Source organism: Triticum aestivum, chromosome 2B (genome assembly GCF_018294505.1).
Source record: "Triticum aestivum cultivar Chinese Spring chromosome 2B, IWGSC CS RefSeq v2.1, whole genome shotgun sequence".
NCBI classification, from domain to species: domain Eukaryota; kingdom Viridiplantae; phylum Streptophyta; class Magnoliopsida; order Poales; family Poaceae; genus Triticum; species Triticum aestivum.
In genome coordinates this window covers 461678655-461690366 of record NC_057798.1, presented here as the reverse complement: position 1 = coordinate 461690366, position 11712 = coordinate 461678655, and the positions used below count along the sequence as shown (strand labels likewise).

At 52.6% G+C, this 11712-nt stretch overlaps 1 pseudogene; it reads left to right on the top strand.

Annotated features, from left to right (window-relative positions):
* LOC123041400 (ubiquitin-like modifier-activating enzyme atg7) overlaps window positions 1-7162 on the top strand; it is a 35910-nt pseudogene extending 28748 nt beyond the window's left edge.
* The last annotated feature ends 4550 nt before the right edge of the window (window positions 7163-11712 follow it).

Genomic DNA, 11712 nt, shown 5'->3' with positions numbered 1-11712 from the left:
CGCGCCCGTCCCAGCGCCGCAGTGGCTGTACTGGCCCGCGCCGGCCCCAGCCGCGCCGGTCCAGCCTCCACCGCCGCCGCCCAGCTCGGGACTGGGCCAGTCCACACCGGGGGGCCTCCCGATCCAGCAGGTCCAGTTTCCGCCGTCATCGTCCCCGATTCCGCCACCGCCAGTTTACACGGAGGCTGGGCACCCATCGGTACCCACACTGCAGTCTGGGGCCTCGTCCGGCTCCGCGGGGGCCTACGACGGCCTTCCCACCGTTGACCGGGCGCCGTCATCATCATTGCTCCGCACTGCCGAGCCGGTCGGCCACGGCGCGCCGACCCAGACGCCACCACGGTCCGCCAAGATCGACTTAGCCACTTCTGACGGCACGGAGGACCCGCTTAACTGGCTCAACCAGTGCAACCAGTTTTTCCATGGGCAGCGCACGCTCGCGTCGGAGCGCACTTGGCTGGCATCCTACCACCTCCACGGTGCAGCCCAGACATGGTACTACGCCCTCGAGCAGGACGAGGGCGGCATGCCCCCGTGGGAGCGCTTCCATGAGCTGTGCCTCCTTCGTTTTGGGCCGCCGATCCGCGGGAGCCACCTGGCCGAGTTGGGCCGCCTTCCCTTCACCTCTACGGTGCAAGACTACACCGACCGCTTTCAGGCCCTGGCGTGCCACGCGTCCGGCATGACGGCTCACCAGCGGGCCGAACTCTTTGTCGGCGGTCTGCCAGATCATATCCGCGTGGACGTCGAGCTGCAGGGACCCCAGGACCTCCAAACAGCCATGTATTACGCCCACGCGTTCGAGCGCCGCGCGGTGGCCATGCAGCAGGCATCACCGTCTCGGGCCACTGGGCCGCTACCCGGACCAGATGTTCCCGCGCAGGGTCGGCCTGCTCAGGCTTCCGCGGCACCCCTCGCCGCGACCGCGGCGCGCCCGTTCCGCCGGCTCACCTTGGCCGAGCTACTCGAGCGTCGCCGCCAAGGGTTGTGCTTCAACTGCGATGAGCCCTACACGCCCGGCCATGTCTGCCCGCGACTCTTCTACCTGGAGGCTGCAGACTACATTGAGGAGGACGCCGTCGCCGCCGACCTGACCGCCCCAGCTGTCGCGAAGGTGTTTGACGCTAGTTGATCACCTTGAGGAGTTCATCAAGCGCTTCCCCACCTTACAGCTCGAGGACGAGCTGTTTGTGCAGGCGGGGAGAAGTGTTATGACCGTCATATTAGGGGCTTAGCCCAGTGGGTCATGGCCCAAGTTATCTTATCTTTATTAGGGGCTTAGCCCGATTATCTTATCGTTTGCTTAGGAGTCAAGTAAACCTCTCTATATAAGGAGAGGAGATGTATCAATCTAATCAAGCAAAGAAGCAATCATTATTTGCTCGGCTTCCCTTAGGGAGCCGGGAGACCTAACCCTAGTCGCCTCTTGCGCCGCCGCCGCCTCTCCCTCTCGCGCACGCCGGCGCCTTGCCGCCGGCGACCGCGAGCTTCTCCACGTCCAGCCCCCTCCTTCCCCTACAACCTACGCCCTAGACCCGGTAGGGTCCCAACTCCTACCATACACCTAACTGTTGGACATATCGCCTTTTAGCTGGCAACATTCAGTGCCACACAAAATCCTGGGTCAATCAGCTTAACCTACCTTTTAGTTTTTGTGGCATTCTCTTGTCAAAGAGGACGCCATAAGCTTGGCGCCACTTCATCCATCTAGCTTTGATTCGATGGCTCACATCTTCATCGATATCACCATCCTTATGCAACATTGATCCAAAATATCGAAAGGTGTACTTCTGAGGTACCACGTGCCCATCATGGCTAACCTTCTCCTCGTGCCTAGTAGTATCGAAACCGCACCTCGTGTACTCGGTTTTAGTTCTACTAAGCCTAAACGTTTCGATTCCAAAGTCTGTCTCCACAACTCTTAACTTTCTATTAACCCCTGTTTGACTATCGTCGACTAGCACCAAATTATCTGCAAAGAGCATACACCATGGGATATCTCCTTGTATATCCCTTGTGCCGGGCTCAAAGCTGACCCTTCATGTAGTCCTATTTTAATCAGAAAGTCATCAGTGTCGACATCACTTGCTCGAACACTTGTCACAGTATTATCGTACATGTCCTTGATGAGGGCAATGTACTTTGTTAGGACTTTGTATGCCCACCACATGACATTCCACAGTATCTTATCGTAGGCCTTCTTCAAGTCAATGAACACCATATGTAGGTCCTTCTTTTGCTGGTTGTATCTCTGCATAAGTTGTCGTACCAAGAAAATGACTTCCATGGTCGACCTCCCAGACATGAAACCAACTGATTAATGGTCACGGTTGTCATTCTTAAGTGGCGCTCAAAATTCTCCCATAGCTTCATTGTATGGGTAATCAGCTTAATCCCACATAATTAGTATACTCTACCTCCATTCTTCGGGCATGTTGTTTTCTTGAAAAATGAGGTTGAAAAAACTTAGTTAGCCATAGTATCGCTGTCTCCAAGGCCTCTCCACACCTCAATGGGGATACAATCAGGGCCCATCCCCTTGCCTCCTTTCATCCCTTTTAAAGCCTCCCTTAGACTCGTGGATTCGTCTCACAAAACGCTTGTTGGTATCATCAAAGGAGTCATCCAGTTCAGTGGTAGACCTCTCGTTCTTGCCATTTATGCTTGATCTCCTCGTCCTTCACCAGAAGCCGATCTGCTTTGTCCTTGATGCATTTGACTTGATTGACATCCCTCGTCTTCCTCTCTCGGACTGTGACCATCTTATTGATGTCCCTTTTGCTTTCCTTCGTGTTTAAACGCTGGTAGAGGTCCTGCACCAAATATTTTCCTGAGGAGCAAGTTGCCATGTTCCAGTGCCTGTTTTGTTTTGCCTCTTTCGAGTTGAAATTTTAATGTCATGAGTTGGAACTTTTTTTTCAAAGTGTTCTTGAATGAAAATTTGAGTGCTTGAGATCCAGATCTGATTGCTTGCACGTTTTGATATTTAATTTAATTGGACTGGAAAGGAAGGGTCCTGTGCTACGTTCCCGAAGAGCCCATGTAAATAGGCGCCTCAACCCTAAAAGTAAAGGAAACTTACAATCCATGTACATCGTGCCTCAAGGATTGTATCATAATTCATACCTCTTGCAGGATACATGCTCCAGGAGATATTGCTGGTATGGACACTGAACATCCGCTTGGTTTATTGCCGCATCAGATGCAAGTACCACTCCCAGAGTGTGCTTTATCAACTGTGATAGGCAATTCCTCAAACGATTGTGCTGCATGTTCTAATGGTGTAAGTATATTATAGGACACAAGGCACTATGTTATAAGATTTTGTTGATTTGATGTTCCAGATTATAGCACACCTAACACTATATTAGAAGAGTTCTGTATATTCTCTGATGTTTCTCCTTCCTAAACATTTCAGGTAATTTCTGAATATAGAAGAGAAGGATTGGATTTTATTATGAAAGCAATCAACCAACCAACATATTTGAAGGACCTTACAGGTGTTTCTAATAATTTGATTAAGCCGGACACTTGTTTGGCATTGCCTGCCAGCTTCCCTGTAAATTCTGGGAAGTTGTCTAGTGTCCGATGTCTAATTTTAGGTGCTGGAACTCTTGGGTGTGACGTAGCTCGCATTCTTATGGTTAGTGTTATGGTTGATGCTACTTTTATGTTGAACTATAGAGTATACTCACAGAGTATCTTGTTAATCATGCTGGATACCAACTTGTCAGGATTATGGTGTTCGGAAGCTGACAGTGGTTGACAGTGGTCGTGTTGGTGTGTCAAATTTGGCAAGGCAATCACTTTACACATATGGTGACCGTGATGTCCCGAAAGCAACAGCGATATGCAGGAATCTAAAAGAGAGGTGTTCGTCAGTGGTGTGTCTTCACTTCCTCTCAAGACAGTACTTCAATTTTTTTAGAACATTTTCATCTCAATTTCTGCCTTGTAGGAGGCTGAAGGAGTTCAAATGGAAATACCGATGCCAGGGCATCCAGTATCATCTAAAGAAGCAGCTGGTGTGCTTGATAATTGCAAGCGTCTCCAGAAGTTAGTAGCGACCCATGATGCTGTGTTCTTGTTGACTGACACAAGGGAAAGTAGGTGGCTTCCAACGCTTCTCTGTGCAAATGAAAACAAGGTAAACTCCTGTCCATATTCTTGAATAATTTACACATTGGAAGTTCTAAGTCCAATGCCTCATGTCAAACTGCAGATTGCTATTACTGCAGCCCTAGGATTTGATAGCTACCTTGCCATGCGACATGGAGCTGGTCCAGGAACAAATTCTGAAAGTCCAAATGTGTCTGCTGCGACGACTAAGCTGTCTGCAGAAGATGTTCTTGGCCGTCAAAGACTGGGCTGTTACTTCTGCAACGACGTTATTGCTCCAGTTGATGTAACCTTTGTTCCCAGAGATTTTTGAATCACACTTATTTCCTCAATATGCTATCTACTACGTACAACCATGATATAAGATGTTTTTAGGGAAAAGTATATTTTTCGTCCTTTAACTCTTTCAAGAGTATAGAAATAGTCTCTCAACTTTACAACCAGCAAAATTTAGTCCCTCAACTTTTAAAACCGGGTAAAATTAGTCCCTATTGCCACTTCAAGTGGTTTCCTGCTGACGTGGAATGGTTTTGACTCGAGCTGACTAGTGTGGGCCCCACCTCCTCTACCTTTCATCTAAGCGAAGGTACCAACTCCGTATTGGCTGCCACCCTTGACCTCGTCCACGGCGAAAATGCCAGCACCATGCGCGTATTCTACGTGTGAACAACATGCCGTGATGCGTCACCTGTGTCTCGGCCATGACAGTAGTGGTCTCCTTGCTACCACCCTATGTGCCCGTAGCACATGCATTTCATCAAATAACTCACATGCATGATCTACATCTTGTCTCCAATGACGACCGACGGCTGGTTGCCATGCCAGGGTGGCCGTACTGTTGCTGTAGACGAAGGTGAGCATGCCGGGGCCAATGACAGGAAGCCGACACGGGCGCGGCTGCATGTGCACGACGCCAGCTTGCTCGCCTCCATTGTCAACGTCTTCGGCACCCCGGCGCGGATGGAGAGCATCGGCATCATGGACCACCACCACCTCGATCGACTTTGACGCATACGATGGGCAGGGGCTGTTGGAACCGCTCTCTCTCTCTGATGGATGGAGCACTTTTTCTACGCCCCGGCGCCCAAACGCCTCCTTTATATTCAGCACACAGACTACATCACGACTCACACCGATGCATCAACAAGCAGTACACGGGGGTATTTATATCCGGGCTAACACAGGTACACACACGACTCTGCCCACCTCTCTCTGGTGCATGCGTGATCCGTTTGCTCTGGCCGACGCCCACGATGCGCTCCAACGTGCGCACGACGCGGCGAGCCCCAACAGAAACGCATGCCCAGCAACTACTACCTGGAATATCTCCATGACCCAGCTACGCAACTAACAGCCACGCATACATTAATTAATAGTCTAATCAAGATTACTGCTAACAGGGGCTTCGGCGGCGACACAGGTGGCGTGTCGCTGACGCTGGGGCTGCAGCAGCAGTACAACACGCATGACGGCAATGTCAATGTGCGAAGTCGCGGCGCTCGAGGAGTGGCCTTGTGGAGGTTCCATAGCTCGCCACAGTGCGTGCTGCAGGTTCGTAGCGCACGCACCGTCGAGCTGCTGATCTCGCGTGGAAGGAGCTCCAGCGCCACCAGAACTGCCACCGCCGGAGCACGCAGCACGGACGGACGGGCGGTGCTGCTGCTCTGCTTGTGCGCTAGCTAGGCAGTGGCATAAGTGGCGAAGGGGACCATGCAGCTCCTCTGTCAACTCAGCGAGTGAACCGGTTAGCACAGGCTGCGGCGGCAACACGCATCAGCATGAAGCGGTGACGCCCATGGTGAGCAGGCCTGTGGTTGGCAGTGTTAGTGTGCTAGCGATGCGCGCAGCAAGCAGTACCAATGCGCAGCGGACACGACAAGTGGTAACTTGGTAGATGCGGCAACCATCGGACGGCGGAGTGCAGCTCGACCAGCAAGCGGGGCTACAGCCAGCTGGGCATGGCTGCTCGGCGTGCTCAAAGAGAGCTCGGCCAGAGTAGTAGCAGACCGGCCGGTGCTGGTGAACATGTTTTCAGCGTCCCGTGACCGGCAGCCTCCACTTCATCAACGAAACCATTCGAACCAGTCAAAACCATGCTACATCATCAGTTAAATCATCTAAAGCGGTATTAGGGACTAAAGTTATCCGGCTTGAGAAGTTGAGCGACTAACTTTTGCTGGTTTTAAAGTTGAGGGACTATTTCTATATTCTTGAAAGAATTGAGGGACGAAAAATATACTTATCCCATGTTTTTATGATCTTTTCATGCAGTCGGTCTCCAACCGAACACCGGACCAACAGTGCACAGTAACACGACCTGGACTGGCCTCCATTGCATCTGGCCATGCTACAGAGCTCTTCACAAGAATCTTAAATCATCCAGATGGGTAAGCAGCTGAACGCTTGGAAGTTGGAACAGCATGAACTCGTGTACTATATGGTTTTTATGTAAGATGACATATACATTCATGATGAGAAAGCAAGGTGAACTGATAGTTGATTCCCATCTTCTGCAGGATACATGCGCCAGGAGATACTGCTGGCGCGACCAGTGAGTGTCCGTTTGGTCTGTTGCCGCACCAGATACGGGGATCAATATCGCAGTACAACTCATTAACCCTCTTGGGCTATGCCTCAAGCAGATGTGTTGCATGTTCTAACGCGGTAAGCAAACTCTTATAGTCCTATGATTCAAAACAATGTTTTCTAAACTTTGCTGAAACCCGTAGTGTTCATTCGCTTGATCTCGTGCAAAACAAATGGCAGGTATTGTCTGAATACAGGAGTAGAGGGCTGGATTTTGTGATGCAGGCGATCAATGAACCAACCTATCTAGAAGACCTCACCGGCCTGACGGACTTGCTGAAATGCACGGATTATTCTCAGGTCGAGTGGGTAGATGAAGTCAAAGATGGCGGGTTCGCTGACATCTGAAGTACCACATGATTGATTTCATGACTATAACTAGTGTAACTAGGGGCTGGGGCGCGCCCATGGCGCGCTGCCTGAGGCAACCCTCTGTGGTGCCAGGTAGGCAGGTGCCCCTTCTGCTGGCTTTTTCTGTAAAATGGCTAGGACAGGTTCACATGTGCAAGGCTCCGCCCTCGCTCACCCCTCCTCCTCGCCGCTGCCGGAGGGCGTCCGCCGGGCAAAGCCCGTGCGGCGCTGGCAGCGGCGGGGACCTCTCCTCCATCTCCTGGTCGGGATCTCGGCGGCGCGGGCCGCCGCTCGTGGGGGATCTGGATCCGGCGGGGCCTCCGGCGGCGGAGACGTGCGGATCTGGTAGCTTTGCTGCTGGGAGGAGGCGGTGCGGCCCCGCGGCGGAGGCGACGGGGGTTTGATCTGGCGCGGCCGATCTGGCCCCCTGGGGGCTGCGGGCGTTGCGGGTGGCGGCGGCCACTGCTGGAGCTCTCGGTGCGCCGTCTTTGCCGTGCTGGGCGGCGAGTCGGCGGCGGGCTTGGAGTTGGCGGCTCGCTTTCCTCCTCTGCTCCGGTCTGCGGGCTTGTCCTGCTCGGCTGGTTGGTGGAGCGTGGCGTTGCGAGCTCTGGGTCGGGGGAAACCCTTGACCGGCGGTGCCGGTCACGATGTTGGCGACGCTCGCAGCGCCGTTCTCCCTCTGGTGGGCGACATCGAGACCCTCTCCTCGCCTTCAGGATCTCCATCGGGGGCGCCGCACGGCGGTGGGATCGGATCGGCGGCAACGTCACCGGTTCGGCGGAGGGTTCCGTTCCAGTCAACCGCGAGATCGGGACGTCGTGGCTTCCGGTGAAAATCGCGTCTGACTGCGGTCATGGCGGACGATGGCGGCGTCTTGGACGTCGTTCCCTTCTCGAGGCATCGTCGTTGCAGGTCACGTCAATCTGATCGAAAGGTTCCGGGGGAAACCCTAGATCTGGATTTACCGGATCGGACGATGGCGACGTTTCGACGTCGTTCTCCCTCCTGGGGGCATCGTTTTGGAGCAAGTGTTGACTGGAGGGAACAAGAGGAGGAGCGACGTGGCATCTGGCACGTCGACATCAGCGGGTCTCAGCGGCATGGAGCAGCGGGGGTCTCGCCGGTGGGCGTGTGATGATGGACGAGCGCAGGATGGCGGCACTGTCTGGCGTCGTGGTGGCGTCGATGGCAGAGAGGCCTAGCACGGTTCATGCAACAGTACAGCTCTGAAGATGGAGTGATGGTACGTGGCTGCGGCGGCCTCATACCCGGCAGGGGGCCTGGTTGAAGAGCACGCCGGACTGGTGGGTGCCCATACCCGGAAGGAGTCCTGGGTGGGACCTCAGGTCTCAGATGTTAGGTTTGGCTGCGAGGTCTGTTTGGTATTAGGCCCAGACCATCAGCGCCCCTTCATCAGTTAGATAGGAGTAGTGACAGAGGTTGCGAAGATGGTGGCTTTGGTCTTACTGTTGTACAACTTTGTAAGGTCTTGTGTTATATTCAATAAAGTGGCCGTATGCATCGTCCAGATGCAGAGGCCGGGGGTATTCCTCCTTTTCGAAAAAAAAACATGTAACTGAGAACGTCGCTTAGCAGTGACAGCAAGTAGGGAAATCCATTAAAGCTGAAAGCAGATTAGCTGTTCAGACGCTGCATTATACATATGCAAGGTTGTCCAAATATAACCTAGTTACAACAAGCACGGAATACATTACAACTTAAAGCAGATTAAACTTATGGAACTATCACTCATACTCCCTCCGTTCTCAAATATTTGTCTTTCTAGAGATTTCAACAAATGACTACATACGAAACAAAATGAGTGAATCTACACTTTAAAATATGTCTACATACATTGAAATGCCTAGAAAGACAAATATTTAGGAACAAAGGGAGTACTTCTCACTTACATTGGACCATTAAAGAAAAAGGGAACATAGAATGCTTTTATGTTACTCGTAATCACATTGCATCAAATGACATTACAGAATTAGACACTGAGAACATTCATGATGTTTGTAGACTCCTCAATTTTTACAAGATGCATACAAAATTCGAGTGTAAATTCATTCAGTGACTATATGATTGGTTCACCGGATAATCATTAAGGCCTTACAATATTTCCATCCGAGAGTACTGTCGGTTTTCTGTACCGTCACTACCAATGGCGGCAATGCTCGCCACCCTACTGAGGGTACTATCAGTACCCCCCGCAAAATAGAGAGGGTACTATACACTATGTTTTATACTACACTATGCTTCTTAATTTTTAAGGCATCACAATTAACCGAAGTCTTCAATTTAGAATTGGGTCCCCCGATTTTGACCGGGTCAACAATTTCTCAAGTTGCTTTCCCATTCAATTCTTTTAATTCCCTATGTTTCCTAAGTTTGAGTCTCTTTCATCCAATTGGGGTATTTAATTTTGAATTTAGTTTACGATTTACGATAAAGGGTTTTCCCCCCACTTTATATTGTAAAGCAAACACCCGATACATCCAGCTTGCTAGGGCCACAACACAGAAAAGCCCAAAAGGAAAACAAGAAAAAAGAAGAGAAATAAATGCCGACACCGGCAGATCAATGAAGAAAGGAAGACCGACAACCGCTGCACCCTCCGAAGAAGTACCACCATGCTCCCAGCATCCCACAGCGCCACACACCAAGCAACACCTACAAGAAGGAATGCGACGATGCCGCCGCTGTTGCCCGAACAAGTTCTAGGGTTTCCCCGGTACGCGAGGGATAGTGGGGAAGGGATAATACCCGACGCCCCTCAGGAAGGTCCGACGGCGCCCGCAGGCGTCATTGCATCGGTGCCGACAGGCTGACAGGGATTTCTCCCGATCCACAACCACCACCACCACTCCAGACACTTCGTAGTGCACCACCCACGTAGCCGCCCACCAGCATGTGCCACCACGGTTACCGGACCACCTTCGCCGTCTCTCTGGAGCTGCCAACACGAGGCCTTGAGCGGGAGAGGAGACAACGGCCACGAGAGCGGGCCCTACACGACGGGTGGGAGGGAACAACCTCCATCGCAAGAGCGAAGCCGACCGGACGCGGCGACGAGGACTTGCCGGGCCCTATGGCCCGGTTGGGCCCACGTGGGTCCGGACAGTCCCTGTCACCGCGCTGCAACACGCCGACCAACGAAGTACTCGCGCCGCCTCGCCACAGCCACCAGGAAGCGACGCCGCCGAGCGCCGTGCCACCGGCCCGACCCAACCCAGACAGAGCCCAAACGGGCCCATATCTGGGCTCGATGGGTGCCGCTGGCCAATAGCGCCACCGTGCTGCCCCACGACCAACGGCCGTGCCACCGCGTCGAGGGCCACTGTGGCATGCAGCATCGCCGCCGCCTTGCCACACCGCCGCCGGCCACCACCGCCCGAGCAGGAGGGTCAGCGTGTGGGGAAGGACCGGCCCGCCGCCGCCAGCAGCACCACGTGGGCAAGGCCCGGTGGCGGGGGAAGGGAGGAGCGAGGGGAGCGCGAAGGGGAGACGGGTCGAGGCCCCCGGCCGCCCCGCTCGGGGAGGTGACCCGGGGGTTACAGGGGAGGGAGGGGAGAGGGAGGGGTGGAGGTGGGGGTGAGGGAGCGGAGGAGGGCAAGCGGCGACGGGGGCCGGCAGCGGCGGCGGCGACGCGCGGCTGAGGAGCCGACGGCGGCGCGGGGAAGACTAGGCCAATGATTCTTCAAATCAATTAGCGACAACCGGCCTATAAAAACATATCAACAACATGCACCCTCCCACCACCTAGTAAAAGGAAACGACCATGTGATACTATATCACCAATATAGTACATGCAGCCACTGACACTGAAATTTCCCACATAAATATAAATATTCCATGAAATCATCGCATTATAAATAAAAATAAAACATACTCCATCATCTTCCGCACTTGCCAAACTAAATATTCCATCAGCTTCAGAATATAAGGGATACTAGTTTTTCGGAAAGTCGATTTTTTTTAACTTGACCAAGTTTAGAGCAAAAATATCGACATCCACAACATTAAACAAAAGAAGTATGAAAATTAATTCCATGATGAATCTAATCATACTGATTCGATGTTATAGATTTTGATATATTTCTCTACAAATTTGATCAAACTTAAAATGTTTGATTTTAAAAAAAGTAATATACCTTATATTTTAAAACAGAGTGAGTATTTTTTAGTAAACCCAACAACGTGCGCCCATCCCTTCTAGTATAAGACGTAGCTGGCAAAAACGTCTTATATTGTGGGATGGAGGGGTACTTTTTTTGTTGTTGCGGGAAGGCTAGCTAAGAGCATTTCTAGTAGTACCCCTAAACCCTCAAACCCTCAAAAATAACCGCTTTTTTACGGGTTGAGACGAAAAATTCCCAAAGAATAGAACCCCTTAACCCTTAGACCCTCAAATTTTTTTAGAGGCTCAACCCCTATTCTCCTTCCCAACCTTTAGAAACAGGGGTTGGCCAGCCCAACCCCTCTCCGACCCGGTTCCCTCGCCAGTTTCGCGCGGGAGGGAGTTTTCAGCTCCCCCTCCCCGGATCCGTCCGCCCTCCCGCCGCGCCGCGCCCCGGCGCTCCATCCCCGGCCGCCCCTCCGCCTCCCCGTCCCGTCGCGCACCGCCCCGACGCCTCCCCGCCCCGGCCGCGCCTC